Below are 18,184 nucleotides of genomic sequence, written 5' to 3'. Positions count from 1 at the left end.
TAGAAAGCAGAGAACCAGTTGAGTGAAATAAAGAAAAACCAGGAGAGATTCTGAGTGTGGGGTGCGGATAGAGAGAACAGGTTTGAGTTAGGGACCAAAGTGCTGTTGTCCACTGAAGGGATGAAATGAGGATATAAGGTGTCTGAAGATGTGTGGGTATGAGAACAAAGGTGGGGTGCAGTGGTAAAGATTGGAGGCTGCGTTCAAATTCAGTTTGAATTTTGAGCTAAGTTTAAAAGCCTATAAACCACTGAGAAAAGAGTTTCTCAGCACTCTGTGTGTACTTAAAAGTGAGAAACTAATCTAGCTTGATCAAGCACTACAGAGATTTTTACACGCACCTCATCCGTGGGGGCAAGTTTCCTGGAAGCCAAAACAAAAATTCAAGCATAAGCTTCTTAGTTAAAAAGAGCTGCCTCCCTTCTCTCTCGGCCTCCGTGATTCCCATGGGACGTAACAGAACGCCATCCTGCCAAAAATGTGGTTCAAACAATGACAACATTTCACTGGGAAAGACACAGTGAGACCTGGTGCTGCAAAACATTGATCAGAGTAGTAAAGCTTTTGAAAACTTAAGCATTGATATGTACAAATCTACAGTGGCCTCAGTGTATAAATTTTCTTTACTCAGAAAGACGAATAAGAGGGTGGGGTTTTTTTTCCTAATTAGTATGCATTGTTGATCTAAAACCCAACATTGTTTCATAAGAATGTTCATTGCCAACATAAGAAAAAAGGAAAATAATTTACTGAATAAATGGAATGGAAAACCCTAAGTGTGAATATGAATGCTGATTCCCGATGAATACCAGGAGATTTCTTGGTCATCTCTAAATTTTTCTTGAAGGAGGGAAGGGAGTAGAGATGAAGTATTGCAGGACATGCTGCTTTCTATATCCTAGTGAAACATTTTTAAAATGTTTATTAAGGTGATCCATAGTGTCCTTGACGCTTTATAGCTTAGCTATTATTGTTATTTGCCAAACATGCACTCTACCAGGAACTTTCATGTAAATTTGTATATGCACGTATGTTTTCCAAATTTTAACTTTCCTAAGATAAGCACTGAGACTTGAACTAAGATCCGTGTGAGTTCAAACTCCAGGGACTTCATCACCAGGCACATGGCCTTTCCGTGCACTGTGCTGGGGTTCTTTACACCTTCAGTCTCTATTAACCACTCAGTTCTTCAACACTTATTGAGTGCTTACCATGCACCAGAAATGGTGGTAGGTTCTGGCGAGATTTTCAGCTTCTATGGAGAGTGGCAGTTTCTGCCAGCAAGGAAAAGAAGTGGAACAGGTTAGCTAGCAGGCAGGTAACTAGGAGTGGCTGCACACACCTAAAAGAATAGTTAGCGTTTTTTTGGTTCTGTTTTTTAATATGGATGCTGCCTTATATCAAAGAAATGAATGAAACACTAATATGGAATTTCAAAAATCCAAGCATATAGGAGATCAAATTTAAAGAAACAGAAAGGCCTTTTTTCCCTGAAATCTCTCCATATACAGAGTGTAGTCATATGCTTCATTTATTGGCACCCTTGGGTCAACATCCTCCTTCTTCGTGGAGCTGCCCCCTCTCCTCTCTGGTCACATGCTTTGAATGGGAGCTCCTGCATTATTTCAGATCTGGTCGCCAAACCCCTACACCTCTAGTGATGTTGACTGCTCCAGGATTAGGCTGCATCAATCATGGCACTGTGGCCTCTTGACCTTGGCTGAATACCCAAGGGTGAGCCTATGACATAAAAGGAGTGACTCAGAATCCTTCCCTGGGGTTTTTTCAAACTAGAATTAGCAAAAGCCAGCCAGTGCCTCCCTGGAACTGGGGGCACCATGATGTAGGATGCAGGTGCGGAGGAGGCAGGACAGGAGCATGGCCTGAAAAAAAAGAAGCTGGAAAGCAGAGAAGCAGAGACAAGAGGTGGAGATAGAGAGTCCTGGCAGCATTCACGTCCCTGTATCCAGCTATTCCTGGAGTGTGTGACAGCTCTGCTTTCCCAGGGGCTGATTTGTCACACTTCTTTAATCACATTTGACAAGGTATCCCTCCACTAAATGCCCCCTCTTCCCCCCAGCTAGTTTGATTTGGGTTATTGTCACGTTAACCAAAGAAATTCTTACTAATCCAGGTGGTCATTCATTCTATCCATTCAAAAGTGTAGCCAAACAGTCTGAGTCCTTATTTCATAATAGGTTCAAGTCAACTCCCATCATACTTAATAATACCAGAAGAGGAAAAATGCAAAGAATCCCAAAGGTAAAGCAAGGAGTTAATATATTCAAAGTTTGTGGTTCATTAGGACTAAGTACTACCTTGAAGGGATACACCTCCTTGGAAATGCCAAGCCCTTTGTAAAAGGGTGCATCGCTTCGGTTCTAAAAGTCTGGACAGTTCAGCACTCTCAGACATTCTGCTACTAGGGATTTCAGTAGTTTTCGAAGGTGGATGAGTGTTCTGACTTTGCTTCATTAGGTTATAACGGTCCTGATTCCAATCCCTGTAATCTAATTGAATAAACATTTATTTTCCAGTTATTTACACACTCAGAAATTAAAGACTAAAAGAATTTCAGGAGACTCGGTTCTGGTGCAAAATCCTTAAGCAAAAAAACAGTTTGAAAGTTCACTTCTGGGGCTCTCTCTCTCCCCCTCTGGGTCTCACTTTCCTTCTTGTTCTGTCTCAATGGAAAAATGTAGGATCTGAGATTCCATTATGCCAATGTGCTGCCTATGAATGTAGAGTCCTAAAATGGGAATGTGGCTAAGGGCATAGGGCCAGGGAGAACCTGGGGACTCATCTATTAGTTTTATGACTCCTTTAGTCACAGAAGAAACATACCCTGAACTAATTTGGCAGTACAGAATAACTACTCTGCTAATTAGCATGCTGATCAAATTACAGCCTTCAGATACATGAAGAGCACCATAAAACATAAAACATAAAAGCAAGACTTGAAAAGGACAGGTTTTTTTTTTTACTGTAAAAATTTTGTGTTCATTCACCCTCCTCTACCTGACTGCAATAAAGAGTACTGTGGGTTCAAAGATTATTTTTAAAAATTATCAATAAACCACAGCTACCCACCTCACATCCCATATATATCATTTTCTCTTATCCCAAACAAGCTTAAATTCTCGATTTCTCCCTCATTGGGAATGGCCCCAATATTTTCCACTTCTTAAAAGATCACAGTATTAGGAATGTCTGCAAAATGCCACTTCTCTCCAACCACTGTAGTTAATTCAGCCAATTCACTTTTTATCCCATTTGAATTAATTACTTTCCCTCCATTTCCATAAGTATTTTCCTAAACCAGATCTCAATGATCTCAGATTGGATTACAGCAATACCTCCTTTACCCTGGTTTTATCTTCCTGAAAGTTATCATGCTCTGCCAGCTAATTTCGACTCCCTTCTTCAAGTATCCATACTATATTCCTGTGGCTTTCATACTAAAACGAAACTCTTCTTTGGCATCTGTAACCTCTATCGATTCTTTCTTACTGCTTCAAACTTCCATCTTTTATTCATATATTCATTCTTTTAATTATTCAGATAAGTAACAATATATTTGAGTGCTTACTAAAATCTTCTGTCCTGGATCCCAGGGATGCAGCAGCAACGAAAACAAAGCTCTACTGTTATGTTGATCCCACAGTAGGTGGAGGGTGAGGGGGGAGGGCAGACAAGAAAAATAAATGAATACCAAATATGAAAAGTGGAGATAAGTGCTATGAAGAAAAAAATAAAGCATGGTAAGAAGGATAGGGATTGTTGAGTGAGTATAAATTTATAAAAATAAGTCAGAGAATATCCTGACAGTCAGAGAAGGTGACATGGGAAAGAGACCAGGAGGAGATGTAGAGAGGAGGCAAGCAATGATTAGGGGGAAGAGCGTTCTTGAGAGAGGGAGACAATGCTTCAAAAGTCATGAGTCATGAGTGCACTTGTAGTGTTGGAGGAACAGTGTGAAAGGGGAAAGTAAGACAAGAGCAGAGTAGAAAGAATGAGGGAGCCGGATCATGCAGGGCTTCGTGAGCCATATATGTGCTTTGGGTTTTACTTTAAGACAGATGCCAAGCCATTTTAAGGGTGGAGCAGAGGAGCGACATGATGTGACTTATAACTGAAAAGATCACTCTGAACACCATGTGGACATTAGTTACATAAGAAAGAGGGCAAGGGTAGAAACAGGGAGATCCTTTTAGGTACCATATGAGTTTCCCTTGGACTGGTGGCAGCAGTGTAAGGTGGTGAGAAACTTTCTATTTGGGATTTATTTTGCTCCTAGAGTGACTTTTTTTTCTGATATTCAGTGGGGTGTGTGTCAAACAAAATATTCTTTAGGTTATCTCAAGCCGTCAGTGGTATTCACAGTATAAAAGTTTTTGCCTGTGAAAGTTGCTAGGATTTACCAGAGATGGTGAAAGAAAACACCACACTCTAGAACATTTTCACTTTGAGTCAGGCATTGTTTTGCTGCTCAAGCAAGGTTTGAGATTATCATGGTAATATAAATTGATATGTCATTTTTTCTTAGACATTTTTATGCAAAAGGAAAAGAAAAAGCAAAGAAAAATGATAGCCAAGAAAACATTTATTCAGATGAAGGAAATTGGTTTACACTCAAATTCACTAGCTCAAAATATCTAAATTGTGTTACTCTTTCTGATAGGTACATTCACTAAACATTTTCCTCCTTCTCTTTGCTTTCTTCCACTCTTTTTTCATTTGTGAAGCAATTTCATATGATTCATTTTCAGAAGAGAACCAAAAGACTTTTCATATTCTTTACTTCTAAAATAAATTTAAAGGAATCAATGGAAAATCTTTCAGAACTTACAAGAGCATTCAGCTATGCAGCAGAGACAAAAATTAACTGATTATAGTTTCTATACATAGCAATAAAAAATTGGGAAGTATAGCTGAAAAAGATACCATTCATAATTAAAAAACAAATATTTTTGAATACCTGAAAATAAAACCAAAAATAAAAATGCAAGATTATAACTAAACAAAAAAACCTGAAACATTAAGGACTATTTTTAAAAATCAAAATCAGTGGAGACACCAATCATATTCCTATATAAGAATATTCAAATATTATAAAGGTACTAATTTTTCTAAATACATATGTAAAATCAATTAATCTCAGCAAGACTTTTATAAAAATTCATGACTGTGATATAATATAAAAAAATATACTTAGTCTTTGTTTCTGGCACAGATTTTTAAAAACTCTTGGAATTTCATGAGTGATATTTTGAGTGTCCCAAAGACACTTCAGAGTGTCTTTATTATGGTAACAAGCTGACTCCTGGCTGACCCCAACATACCTTCATGATGGGGGCTGGTCACCAGAAAGACCAAACATTTAATTAGTGTAATTAGAAGTTGGCTTAGGCCAGTCCAACCTTCAGAGACTGGAAGGGCCTGGAGGTTGAGTCCAATCTCATGGCCAGTGATTTAATCAATCATGCCTACATAATGAAAACGTAATAAAAACTCTGAACCTCAAGACTCAGAGGAGCTTTGTAGTTGGTGAACACATTAATATGTTGGGAAGGTGGTGTAGCCAGATTCCATAGGAGAGGGCATAGAAGCTCAGTGTCCACACAACAACAACCCCTGATACTCACCTCCAGCTTCATAGACCTTGTGCTATGGGTTTCTTCCATTTGGCTCTTTTGATCTATATCCTTTATAATAAAACTGTAATTGTTAAGTATAGTACTTTCAGTAAGTTCTATGAGTCATTCAAGAGAATTATTAAATCTGAAGGAATGTAGGAGGTCCCAAACCTGTAGTCAAGTGGGCATGACTGTGGATGGCTTGGGAATACCAAAGATTTGCAACTGGCATCTGAAATGGAAGCAGTCTTATGAAGGATTTTGCCCTAAAATTGTGGAGTCTGTGCTAACTTTAGCTAGTTATGTCAGATATGTCTAATTATGTCTAGGTAGTTAGGTCAGAATTGAATTGAATTGTAGGATACCCTCTTGGTATCAAATAATTGGTGTTGGAATGCAATGACCAAATTCAAAAGTTCACCTAAAAACGAAAATAAATGGACAAGAAAAGACTTAAATAAATAAAGGAGATTTGCCCTACAAGATATCAACATGGACGTGAATTCATAGTAATTAAAATGGCATATATTAACATAGAATAGATCAAGGAACAGAGTAGATAGTACAGGAAATACTTATATTGATATCAGATTTTAGAATATAATAAAAATAGTATAGTAGTTAAAAGTGTGCTCAGGGGCTGGCCCAGTGAGGTAGTGGTTAAGTTCACAGGCTCTGCTTCTATGGCCCAGGGTTCACAAGTTCGGATCCTACACACTGGTCATCAAGTCACGCTGTATCAGAGACACACATACAAAACAGAGGAAGATTGGCACAGATGTTAGCTCAGGGACAATCTTCCTCAAGCAAAAAGAAGAAGATTGGCAATAAATGTTAGCTCAGGGCCAATCTTCATCACTAAAAAAAAGAAGAGGGTGCTCAGTATTTCCCTACTTGAAGTAAAACTTTCTCTTTCTGGGGCTGGTCTTCTCTATGTTCTACAACTTCTCTTCTATTTTCTGTGTAATCACCTTCACCAGCCTCTCTGCTTCACTGTGGGTTCCAGAACTGTGATTTTAAATTTGGAGACTTATACTTTATTTACACATGTGTTAGTCATGATTCTCTAGTGAAAAAAGAACCAATAGGATAGTGATAAATTGATAGATATATTAGATACATAGATAGATACATAGATAGATGATAGATAGACAGATAGATGGTAGACAGGAGCGTGAGAAGGACAGAGAAAGAGTTGGTCTGGCAGGCTGGAAATTCAGATAAGAGTTGATGTTATAGTCTTGAGTCTGAAATGTGCAGGGCAGGACACACACGCTGGAAACTCAGTAAGGGTTTCTATATTGCAGTCTTGAGACAAACTACTCCTTCTTTAGAAAGCTTCTATCTTTACTCTTACAGCTTTCAACTGATTGTGTGAGGCCCACCCACGTTATGTAGGATAATCTGCTTTACTCAGTCTTCTGATTTAAATGTTAATCACATCTAAATGATGCCTTCACGACAACATCTAGACTACTGTTTGAGCAAACAGAACACCATAGCCTAGTCAAGTTGACACACAAAATTAACCATCAAAACACATAATAGAGAATTATAACATTTTCTATCTTTTGGTAATGCTAAATGCCTGGTTAAAGATGCCTACTGTCAGCAAAAGTGAAACTTCCATTTCTGTCTTTCATGTTTTTACCATTTTCACTTCATTCAGGAAATAGAAACAGTAAATATATCTTTATTTAGTCATCTTCAAAGTGGAAATAATATTTTTTAATATTAAAATCTACATGCTACTTAGTTTTAAGTGTTATCTATCTGCAAGCAGCATGCTGTTAAATTTTGTATTTTTATCTAATATGAGGATATTTACCCCTTTGAAAGGAAATTTTGTTCATATATTAATTTGACTTGACTTTGCCATTGTAATTCTATTTTTTCTTTTTTTCTTTAAATTTTTTCTTATTTTTCTATTTTTCTGTGTAGATTTCATTCTATTGCTTTACTCATCTCCAGGATTTTGGAAGGTATTTCGTATTTTCCTCCATCTGTTTTATACTATCCTGCATTAGCATTTTTTTCTATAACATTTTTAAACCTGTGCTTAATTTTAAAAAGGTCCATGACAGAAAATAATTTCACAGCTATTTAAGGATTTTCCCATTTATTCCCAACTCCTGGTGTTTGTTCTTTTGGTCTGGTGTAATTTTCTGCTTTAACTGAGGTTTTTTCAATGTTTTTACTCAAGATGTTGATCTGGAGCTCTCAGATAAGGAGGGTTTTTCTTATTTCTCACTGAAGTGCTTTTTTAATTTAACAGTATGCCATGGAAATTACCCCTTATCAGTTCATAGTGATCTTCTTCATATTTTTTTTAATAGCTGCATAGCATTCAAGTTTTTAATGCAGCCACTCTCCTATTTGGGGGTGTTTGGGTTGTTTCTGTTAATTTGCAGTTACAAACAATGGTACAACACATAAACTTGTACATTTATATTTTGCATTGTTGGAGGTATGTCTTCAGGATAGATTTCTGGAAGTACAATTATAAGGTCAAAAGGTAAATGCTTGTGTAGTTTTGTTAGATCTTGCCAATTTCCCCTTCTGAAGGATTACACCAAATTACATTCCCACCCGCGATATTCCATAGTACCTGTTTGTTCACAGCCTCACCAACAGAATGGCCATCACATATTTTAACCTTTGTCAATCTGGTAGGTTAGAAATAGGAATTTAATGTTATTTTAATTTTCATTTCTCTGATTATGAGTGAATGTAAACATTTTTCCGTGAGTCATTTTTTATGTCTTTTTATATCATTTGTCTATTTTTGGTGAATTATCTTTTCAATGTGTTTTCACATTTTTAATACCAGGTTTTTATTCATTTGTCTGTCAAGTTTAAGAGTTCTGTATGTATTAAAGATGTTTGCTCTTTGTCTGTGGTATATGTTAAGAATCTTTTCTTCTATGTAAGTTGTATTCTGACTTTGTTTATGCTGTTTTTGTTATGCAAACATTTTCAATTATTATGTAGCCAAATCGCTCCTTTTTTTATTGCCTCCAAGCCATAAAGCTAAGAAGCCTATTGCCCACACCAAGTTTAAGAGGGATTCACCCAAATTTTTCCTTCTGCATAGCTATAGTTTCATTCTTTTGTATTTGCATAACAAATTGATGAGTTTGTTTTTGTATAAGGTGTGAGAAATGGATCTAATTTTATCTTTTTTCAAGCGGCTATCTAGTTACCCCAGCATCATTTACTAACAAGACACTCTTTACTCATACAATATGAGATTCCATGTTTGTCATATACTAAGTTTCCATGTGTTTTGGGGCCTACGTATGAACTTTCTATTCTATTCTTCTCATATATTTGTTGATTCTTGAGGTATTATCAGATTTTGGTTGTTTTCCTATCTTTCCCTAGTATAACTCATTAAAACTTCATTTGAGCTTACTCTCCCTTGGGCATTTCAACTTATGCTTTATTTTTTTCATTTCTCTTATGATTTTGTCTTTTTCATCCATTTCTTTCCTGAGTTTTGTTAGCTCTGTTTCTTTCATTTCTCCATTTTTTATTCATCTCCGTTTTCAGTTTTTAAATTTCTGATTCAAGTTGGTTTTCATAGCCTCAAAATCTTGTTTGAGTGTATTTAATTCTGTTTAGAGTATAGACTTACAGTTTTCTTTTACTTCTGTGTGATTTTTCTGAGAGAAATTTCTTTAGTTGATTTATGTGAAATTTTATTCCTGATGTTCTGCAAGTGTTCATTGTTGATTTTCTTTTCCTCCTGTTCATTTTATTACTTTATAATGTTTTACAAAATTTCTAATTAATGATACTTAGCTAATTTTTCTAGTTTTCTGTTAGGTCCGCTAAGTCCACTCGCGTTAGCTCTTTTTGTTTCTTGGTTTACCTGTTTTGACAGTGGGGGCGCAATTGAGAGTCATCTGAGTTTGCAGTTCTCTTTTATCTTGAGGAGCACTAAATTTCCTTCCTTTTCTTCTTTTCTCCTCCACTACCAAATTGCCAAAGGACATGTCTTCCCTTTTTTTCACTCTTTTTCTCCATCAGAAATTATGTATTTGGAAGACTGTCACTTGAAATTGTGCCTGTCCTTTTAAATCAATCTTGATCTTTTAAAAGAGTTTCTCTCTTTAAATCACAGCCCTATCCTTTTAAATTGTATTCGTTCTTTGAAATCTGCTTCCTTCAGTTGGGCTCCAAGGTACTCTGATCTGTCCATTGCTTTTTAGTATTTTCAGAATAAAGTTGGGTTCTGATGGTCACTCCATCCCAATCTCAGGCTCCTTTGCTAGTATCTACCCGCCTTGGTCTACTCCATAGTTTCTCTTGCTCCGCCTTTGCTTGCTGGGATGGGGTCAAAGCCTGTGTTACTGAGACATTGGTAGTTGTTGATTTTTCTCTTTTTACTGGGAGCTCTTTTGCCTTTCTAGCATTGTCTGTCTTCAAGTAACTTGAGGATTTGGTTTTGTGTAGACATTTCGTAGATGTGTAGTTATTTCACATGATTTGAGGGGAAGATTTTGGAAGCATGTTTACTACACTACCTCTGTTGTATACTGTATCAGGAAATTTTCTGTGTGTTTTTGGATTCCATAAAAACTCATTCATGGTCTTGGCTCATCAAAGATGTTTTTACTGCCCCAACAATACAGCACGTCATTGATCTCTGAGCACAATTACTGTGACAATTACTACCTTGTGTGGACACATAATACTCATTGGGAAGATTCCTAGTCATTTTATAGTCATGTTTTTATTGACACCTCAAACTAATTCTGCAAGTAGCTTTCATAATCTTCATTTTAACAATCACTAGACTGAGGCATAGAGGGGACTAGAAAAATTGCCCAAGTTCACTCTGCAAAGCAATTGAGATTTAAACTATAACTTTCCTACTCCAGTGTCCACATTATTCAAATCAATTTATCTAATTTCTTCTTCAAACAGTCAGTGGGTGGATTTAGTCTGTGTACGAGGCTCTTAGGAAAACCTTCATATGAAAGCTTCTTGTCAGCTCTGGATGTCACCATCTCCTGGCCAGTGCAATCTCTCTCCAAAAAGAAAGCAAGCTTGACATACTTGACCCTTAAGCATTCATTATCAGGTGTGAACCAAAGGAGGGGAAGCTTAGTGTTGTAACTGTTATAAACTTGTGGTCAGTGAAAACGCACAAAAAACCCCTGACAAATCAGTTATGTATTCTAATGCCAGTTCAGTTTTACGAGTATGAAAATTTTTAATTGACTGTCTATTTTATTTTAAAATGTTATGGGTTTTTGCTATAAATCAGCAAATTATATTACTCTAAATTTCATAAAATTAGGTTACATAGAATAACAACAAAAGAGCCATATAATTTTAATGCTTGTTTACTAATTTCTCAGTGATTTTTGATAGCTTAATGCAATCTTCTTTAGATACTAAACATTTTAAGTATTGATGAAGTCAAAAATCAGGAATTATTAACTGAGCAAAATAATCACAGCATTAATTTTAATTTAAAGTTAGGAATGTGTGAACAAAATCCTAACAAGTAAACCTAAATCAAAAATGCCAGAAACAAGAAAACTACATGATTGTGATCATGTTAAATTTTGACATTATTGTTGCTGAACAAATTAGAATTGTTCATTTTTAATTCATTAATTATTTCCAGAATTAAAGATGTCAAGAATTGCTTCCAAAATCTCTAGAACTAGCTTCCTCCCACTTTCTGTTATCGTTAAAATTTTCCATTTGGTCAAAGATAATGAACGTGGAAAAGATATAAAATTATTATATGTAAATTTAAATTAATACCCAATTATTAAAATGTTTATTTTAAACAAAATTCTATGTATTTTGCATACAAATATTAGTTGTTCGTTACACAATAATTACACACGTAAAGTTTTTAAATTACAACTAATTGACCAGCCCTTCATATAAAAATCAATAAGAAACACAAGTAACTAACCAGAGAACTGGGAAAAGCACAGAAACACATTCAAAGAGTTGTAAATTTATATAACAGTGAAGTAGCATTTTATACATAACAAACTATCACAAATTATAACAATTGCTATGTAACAGTAGGTTGAAGAAAACAGAAACCTTAATTCATAGTTTTGTAATAAAAATGTAAACTCCTGAAAACTTTTTTGAGTACCATTTGGCAATATACGACTCGTCCATTTTAATTCATTCCTTTCTACAAATTTATTGGCAAAATCATAAATTATGCCAAGAAAAATATATATAAAACGACACTGTTGCCTTATTGCCAGTAGTTTATAACTGAAAATAATGTCCACGGTTATGGTAAATTCATTAAGTGAAACACTACATATCCTTTAAACAGAATGAGTTGGATCAATATATCTTGACAGGGGAAAAGCTCTAAGATTTTCTAGTAAAAAAAAGTACCAGGTAGAGCAGTGAGTATGATTTCATTTGTGCAAATGCGTTTTATTTATTCACTTATTTGCACTGTTTGATGTATAAAAAAATTCTAGAAATTGGTGCCAAAGACTGATTTTTAAAGATTGAGTGAAGGACCAAGACATATAAGTAAAGGAGGGTGACGAAGGCTTTTATTTTCGTCTAATAAACGCTTATACTCTTTAGACCGCTTGCAAGTTTGAATGTGTTAAATATACTCCAAAATACACCAGCAAGGGCTGGCCCTGAGTCTAAGTGGTTAAGTTCACGCACTCCGCTTTGGCAGCCGCGGGTTGGCCGGTTCAGATCCTGGCTGCAGACTTCCATTTGTCCAGCCATGCTGTGGCAGCATGCCACATGAGGAACGAGAATGACCTACAACTAGGATGTACAACTATGTACTGGGGCTTTGGGGAGAAGAAAAAGAGGAAGATTGGCAACAGATCTTAGCTCAGAGCCAATCTTCCTTACCAAAAAAAAAAAAAAGAAAAAAGAAACATTTGAAAAACTGAAACCTCAATTTTAAAAAACTAACTAGGGGCTGGCCCCGTGGCCGAGTGGTTAAGTTCGCACGCTCCGCTGCAGGTGGCCCAGTGTTTCATTGGTTTGAATCCTGGGCGCGGACATGGCACTGCTCATAAGGCCACGCTGAGGCAGTGTCCCACATGCCACAACTAGAAGGACCCACAATGAAGAATATACAACTGTGTACTGGGGGTCTTTGGGGAGAAAAAGGAAAAAATAAAAAAAATCTTTAAAAAAAATAAATAAAAAACTAAAAATAAATCAGTAAAATTTATACGGATTAAAATGCATTTTAAATAAAGAGAAAATAAGTTAGAGTTTTTAAAATCAATTTTTGAAGAGAAGAAATATTTCTGGTTAGATCTGTTAAGGTACAAGAGGTAAGAGAGTGCAAGTATCCAGAACACTTGGTCCCTTTTTCTTCCTAGACTCTTTGGAGATGGGAAGACAATGCTAAATTTTCATGAAGAGCTATTTTCATCAACATCTTTTACTCCATTCCATGGAGATGCTGCGTGTAACCTGATTGGTAGTGAGAGAATTTGGTTCAGGTTTCTCAACTGGCTAGATCTAATCTATTAAAGTCTTGAGATCTAAGAATAGCTCTTTTTCTCTTCTTTCTACCTAGACTAGTGAGGAAATAATACTAGGTTATGTGGTCTATTCTCACACTTAGACTTTCCCCAGGATGGCCTTTCCCATGTCTAGAGTAGGGTCGGGAGCAGGAAGAACATCGTTGCTGCACATCTAAATCACAGTCTCCAACTGTTTTCCAGTATTAAAGCCGAGGTTCTATCTCCATTCACCTGCTCCTTTGTCTATCTCAACTGATTTTGATTTTAAGTGGGACAAAAAATGTTCTATTGATCCCTTTCAATTACCAATACTCATTCCTTGAGGATTTTCACTCATGTGCATAACATTAATCACTACTTACATTGGAGGCTGCAGAATCTAATGCCTACAGAGGCCAAGAAGGTAACATAAATGTTTGAGATCAGATAAATATAGAAAATTAGTAATGGTGGTAGCTATAAAAAACTATTTCAATAATAGGCAGCTACCACTCTAGACATTTGTTGACATGCAGGAATGTGGGCCCACTGTACCCTGTATTATAATGTTTTTTAGGAGAGTCTCAGAAATTTAGATTTTTTTCATGAAATCTCTCATTATTATATCTTCACAAATAATTTTATTTTTTTTTACAAGTTAATTTATTTATTTTTTGAGGAAGATTAGCCCTGAGCTAACTACTGCCAGTCCTCCTCTTTTTGCTGAGGAAACCTGGCCCTGAGCTAACATCCATGCCCATCTTCCTCTACTTTATTGTGGGACGCCTACCACAGCATGGTGTGCCAAGCGGTGCCATGTCCACACCTGGGATCCGAACCAGCGAACCCTGGGCCACTGCGAAGTGGAACATGCAAACTTAACCACTGCGCCACCGGGCTGGCCCCTTCAGAAATAATTTTATATTTGAAATATTAATATTTTTAGACCAAACAAAAACGTTTTGATCCATTATTGGGTCAGTGGTTTATAAATTCTAATACTCTCCAAACTAATCTTTATCCAAGATGTTTCCTTATTGACTTTCTCTCTGGATTATTATCTATTGGTGAAAGTCATGTATTGAAGTCCCCTACTATTATTGTATTGATGTTTATTTTTCCCTTTAGATCTGTTAATATTTCCTTTATATATTTAGGTGCTCCTGGTTTTGGCATATAAATATTTGCAGTGTTATATCTTCCCGTTGGACTGAAATCTTTATCATTATATTATGATCGTCTGTTTTGTCTGATGTAAGTATAGCTACCTCAGCTTTCTTTTGCTTTACTTTTGCATGGAATCTTTTTTCATCCCTTCACTTTCAGGTTGTGTGTGTCCTTAAGGCTGAAGTGAGTCTCTTGTAGGCAACATATAGTTGGGTCTTGTTTTTTATCCATTCAGCCACTCTACGTCTTTTGATCAGGGAATTTAGTCCATTGACATTTAAAGTAATTACTGATAAAGATGGACTTATTGTCATTTTGTTAATTGTCTTATGGCTGTTCGTAATTCCTCTGTTATTTTCTTCTTCTCCTGCTCTCCTCCTTTGCAATTTGATAATTTTCTCTAGTGGTATGCTTAGAGTCCTTTCTCATTATCTTTTTTGTATCTACTGTAGATTTTTGCTTTGTGGTTACCATGAGGCTTACATAAAACATCTTATATTTCTAAGATGTTTTTTAAGTTAACAACTTAAGTTCAGGCACATTTTAAAGCTCTTCATTTTTACTCTCATACTCCCTACATTTGATGTTTTTGATGTCACAATTGACTCTTTTATCTTGTGTATCCATTAACACATTATTGTAGTTGTAGTTGTTTTTACTACTTTAGTCTTATAATCTTCATACTAGATTTATAAGTGACTAACTCACCATCATTACAACGTTAGATTGTTCTAAATTTAACTATGTTTTGCCTTTACCAGTGAGATTTATACTTTCGTATGCTCTCTTCTTACTAATTAGCATCCTTTTATTTCACCTTAAAGGAGTCCCTATAACATTTGTTGTAAGGCTGATCTAGCAGTGCTGAGCTCTTTCAGTTTCTGCATGACTGGAAAACTTTTTATCCCTCCTTCAATTCTGGAGGACATCTTTGGTAGGCACAGTATTCTTAGTTGGCAGCTTTTTTTCTTTCAGCATTTTGAATATATCATGCCACTCTCTTCTGGGCTGCAAAGTTTCTGCTGAAAAATCTGTTGTTGGTCTTCCGGGGGCGGGGGGGGTCCCTTGTATATAACAAATTGTTTCTCTCTTATTGCTTTTAAGATTCTCTCCTTGTTTTTAACTTTTGACAATTGTCTTGGTGCAGGTCTCTTTGGGTTCATCTCATTTGGAATTCTCTGGGCTTCCTGGATATGGATGTCCATTTCATTCCACAGGTGAAGGAAGTTTTCAGCCATTGTTTCTTCAAATAAGTTTTCTGTCCTTTCTCTCTTTCTCCTTTTTCTGGGATGCTTACAATGAGAATATTGGTCTGTTGTTGTTGTCTCATATGTCCCCTAAACTACCTTCACTCTTTTTCATTCTTTTTTCTTTTTGCTCATCTAACTTGATGAATCCCACTGCTCTGTCTTTGAGTTCACTGATCCTTTCTTCTGTTTCGATTGTCTGCTGTTGATCCTTCTGTTGAATTTTTCAGCTGGGTTATTGTATTCTTGAGCTCTGTGATTTCTATTTGCTACTTTCTTATATTTTCTATCTCTGTGTTGAAATTTTCACTTTGTTCATGCATTGTTCTCCTGACTTCAGTGAGCATCTTTAGGACCTTTATTTTGAACTCTCTTTCAAGTAAACCACTTATCTCTGTTTCATTAAGATCTTTTTCTGAGGTATTATCTTGTTCTTTCATTTGGAACATATTCCTTTGTTTCTTCATTTTCCTTGACTCTTTGTGTTTATTTCTATGCATTAGGTAAAACAGCCACCTCTCCCAGTCTTGAAGGAGTGGACTTGTGTAGGAGATGAATCTTATTGTTTAATCTGTCCTAGCTCTTTGTTGTTTCTCAATCCTTTATGATTTTCCAAGCAGCTTTCTTTGTTCTTAGTGGCTCTCAGTAGTTGAGGGTGTACCAAGACCTGTCAGCATCCCAAAGAGGAGGATCTCAGTTAGAACCTAGATGCAAGCTAATTGTAAGCTGGATCTTCAGGCAGCAGCTTTTGTTAGTTATAGTCCTGTGGAACCCATAAACTTAAGCCCCACTAGCCATTAGAGCTGGGTGATCGAGTGGTATCTCCTGGGCAGCAGCTGCAAAAAACAGGGAACTAGATCTGTGCACAGGCTCCTTTCCAAGAGATACTGGCAACCTGGAGCAAGGCAGAGGGAAGGAGTGGAGATGGCACCCACTGGGTCCCCAGTCTCTGGAGAGTTTTGCAGTCAGCCACTTGATATATGTTAAATTAGAAGACTGTCCCTAGGTCTGTAACATTAAGATAAGCAGATAGGCCTCTTTCATGAAAAGACTGGGCATGTTTCAATGTGTTGCCTCTACTTTGGGTCCAGTGGAGTTTGCCATAGTGAGTTGGCCCAAGCTCTTTAATAAATGTCTCTTAGTTCACTTTAGTCTTTTGGGTCTTACGGATGCAAACCCTGTTGGCTTTCGAAGCCAGGTGTTTTCAGGGACCATCTCTCAGGTGGAAATTTTAAAAGTTGGACTGCTAGATGTGGGGTCCAAACCTTTCACTCCTGGGAGAAGCTGGGAGTTGTGAGATCCCTCCAAGTTGTGTGTTGCCACACCAGGATGGGGTGGTGTGGGCATGATGGCAAGATCGTGTCACAGCTTCTCTTTCCTGTTTCAATGTGAGTTTTTTTCTCATTCACTGGATGTGTAGGGGTCACTCAGCTAGTTTCTGAATTTCTGTCAGAAGGAACTGTTCCATATGTAGCTGTAGATATGGTACATTTGTGGAAGGAGGTGAATTCAGGAGCCTCCTATGGTGCCATCTGAATTAAAGCTGTGGAGAGGCACAAGCTCATTTCCTCCCACCTCTTCACGAATCACACTTCAGCAAACATTTGTCCCCATTCAAAGAAAGGAGGAGGTGACAAAGACTGCATCCGAGGGGGAAGTGATGAAGACCTTTTTGGTAAGACTGAGGATAGTAAGGGGGCAACTGACCTCAGCCTTGAATCATGAAATTTAATAATTTTTTAAAGTACTTTGAATTATATTAACATGAATCATCCAGCTTCTGAAGTGTTGAAGCTTCCCTCAGTCTCCATTGTTTATTTTAATATCACCCATGAAAACAACATAAAATCTAGGCAAGCTTTCTTTTCCTATTATTTATTTATTACCTAAAACTATTTCTCAACTTTAATATGAGCTCTCTACTATGAGAATTTGTGTAGTCAAGGATTAAAACCTCACGCTACTATAGAGGGAGAGGTAGTTGAAAATTTTACATAATTAAAAATGAAAAACTCCATACCAGTTCTTACTATCAGCAAAAAATGTTGAAGAGCTAACTGGAATCCTTAAAGGGTTAATTTTATTTGTATATTCAAAGAATTTAACTCACGTTTCTTGTGAAAAGCAACATAAACTACTTTTAGAGACTAAAAAGTAGCTAAATGATACTTTAAAAGGATTTTGTAAGTGTGTGTATGTATTTCTATTGAATATCAACTAAAAATGCTCATTTTAGATATCATTATTTATTTTTTACTAATGTTTTGTTTTCAATACCTCTGTTTTCCCTATTCTCTGCTTATTTGAAAATTCCAAGGACTTTGGTACTATGACTGAATTCTGAGTGTCAATAGGAGCATGGAGAGTGGTTGGCCATGAGAATAATGGCTAGATAACAGTAAATGCCCCATTATATGACATGTAAGCTATTGTGATATCAAGGCTCACTTCTTTTTTTCATCAGTAGTTTTCAAGTTTCAATCTCCTATTTTTTTCTTGTGATAGCAGCCCAAAATCACATGTTTAAATCCAAAGCTAAATTCCAGTAAGATTGGATATCGTAATAAAATATTGCAGTATGGCACTTCCAAGCTTTCAAGGAAACAGCTTCTAACTCTGCACGCAGTGCCTCATGTTTTCATCCTAACAG

Source organism: Equus caballus, chromosome 10 (genome assembly GCF_041296265.1).
Source record: "Equus caballus isolate H_3958 breed thoroughbred chromosome 10, TB-T2T, whole genome shotgun sequence".
In the NCBI taxonomy this organism is placed as follows: domain Eukaryota; kingdom Metazoa; phylum Chordata; class Mammalia; order Perissodactyla; family Equidae; genus Equus; species Equus caballus.
This window is presented reverse-complemented; position numbering follows the sequence as displayed.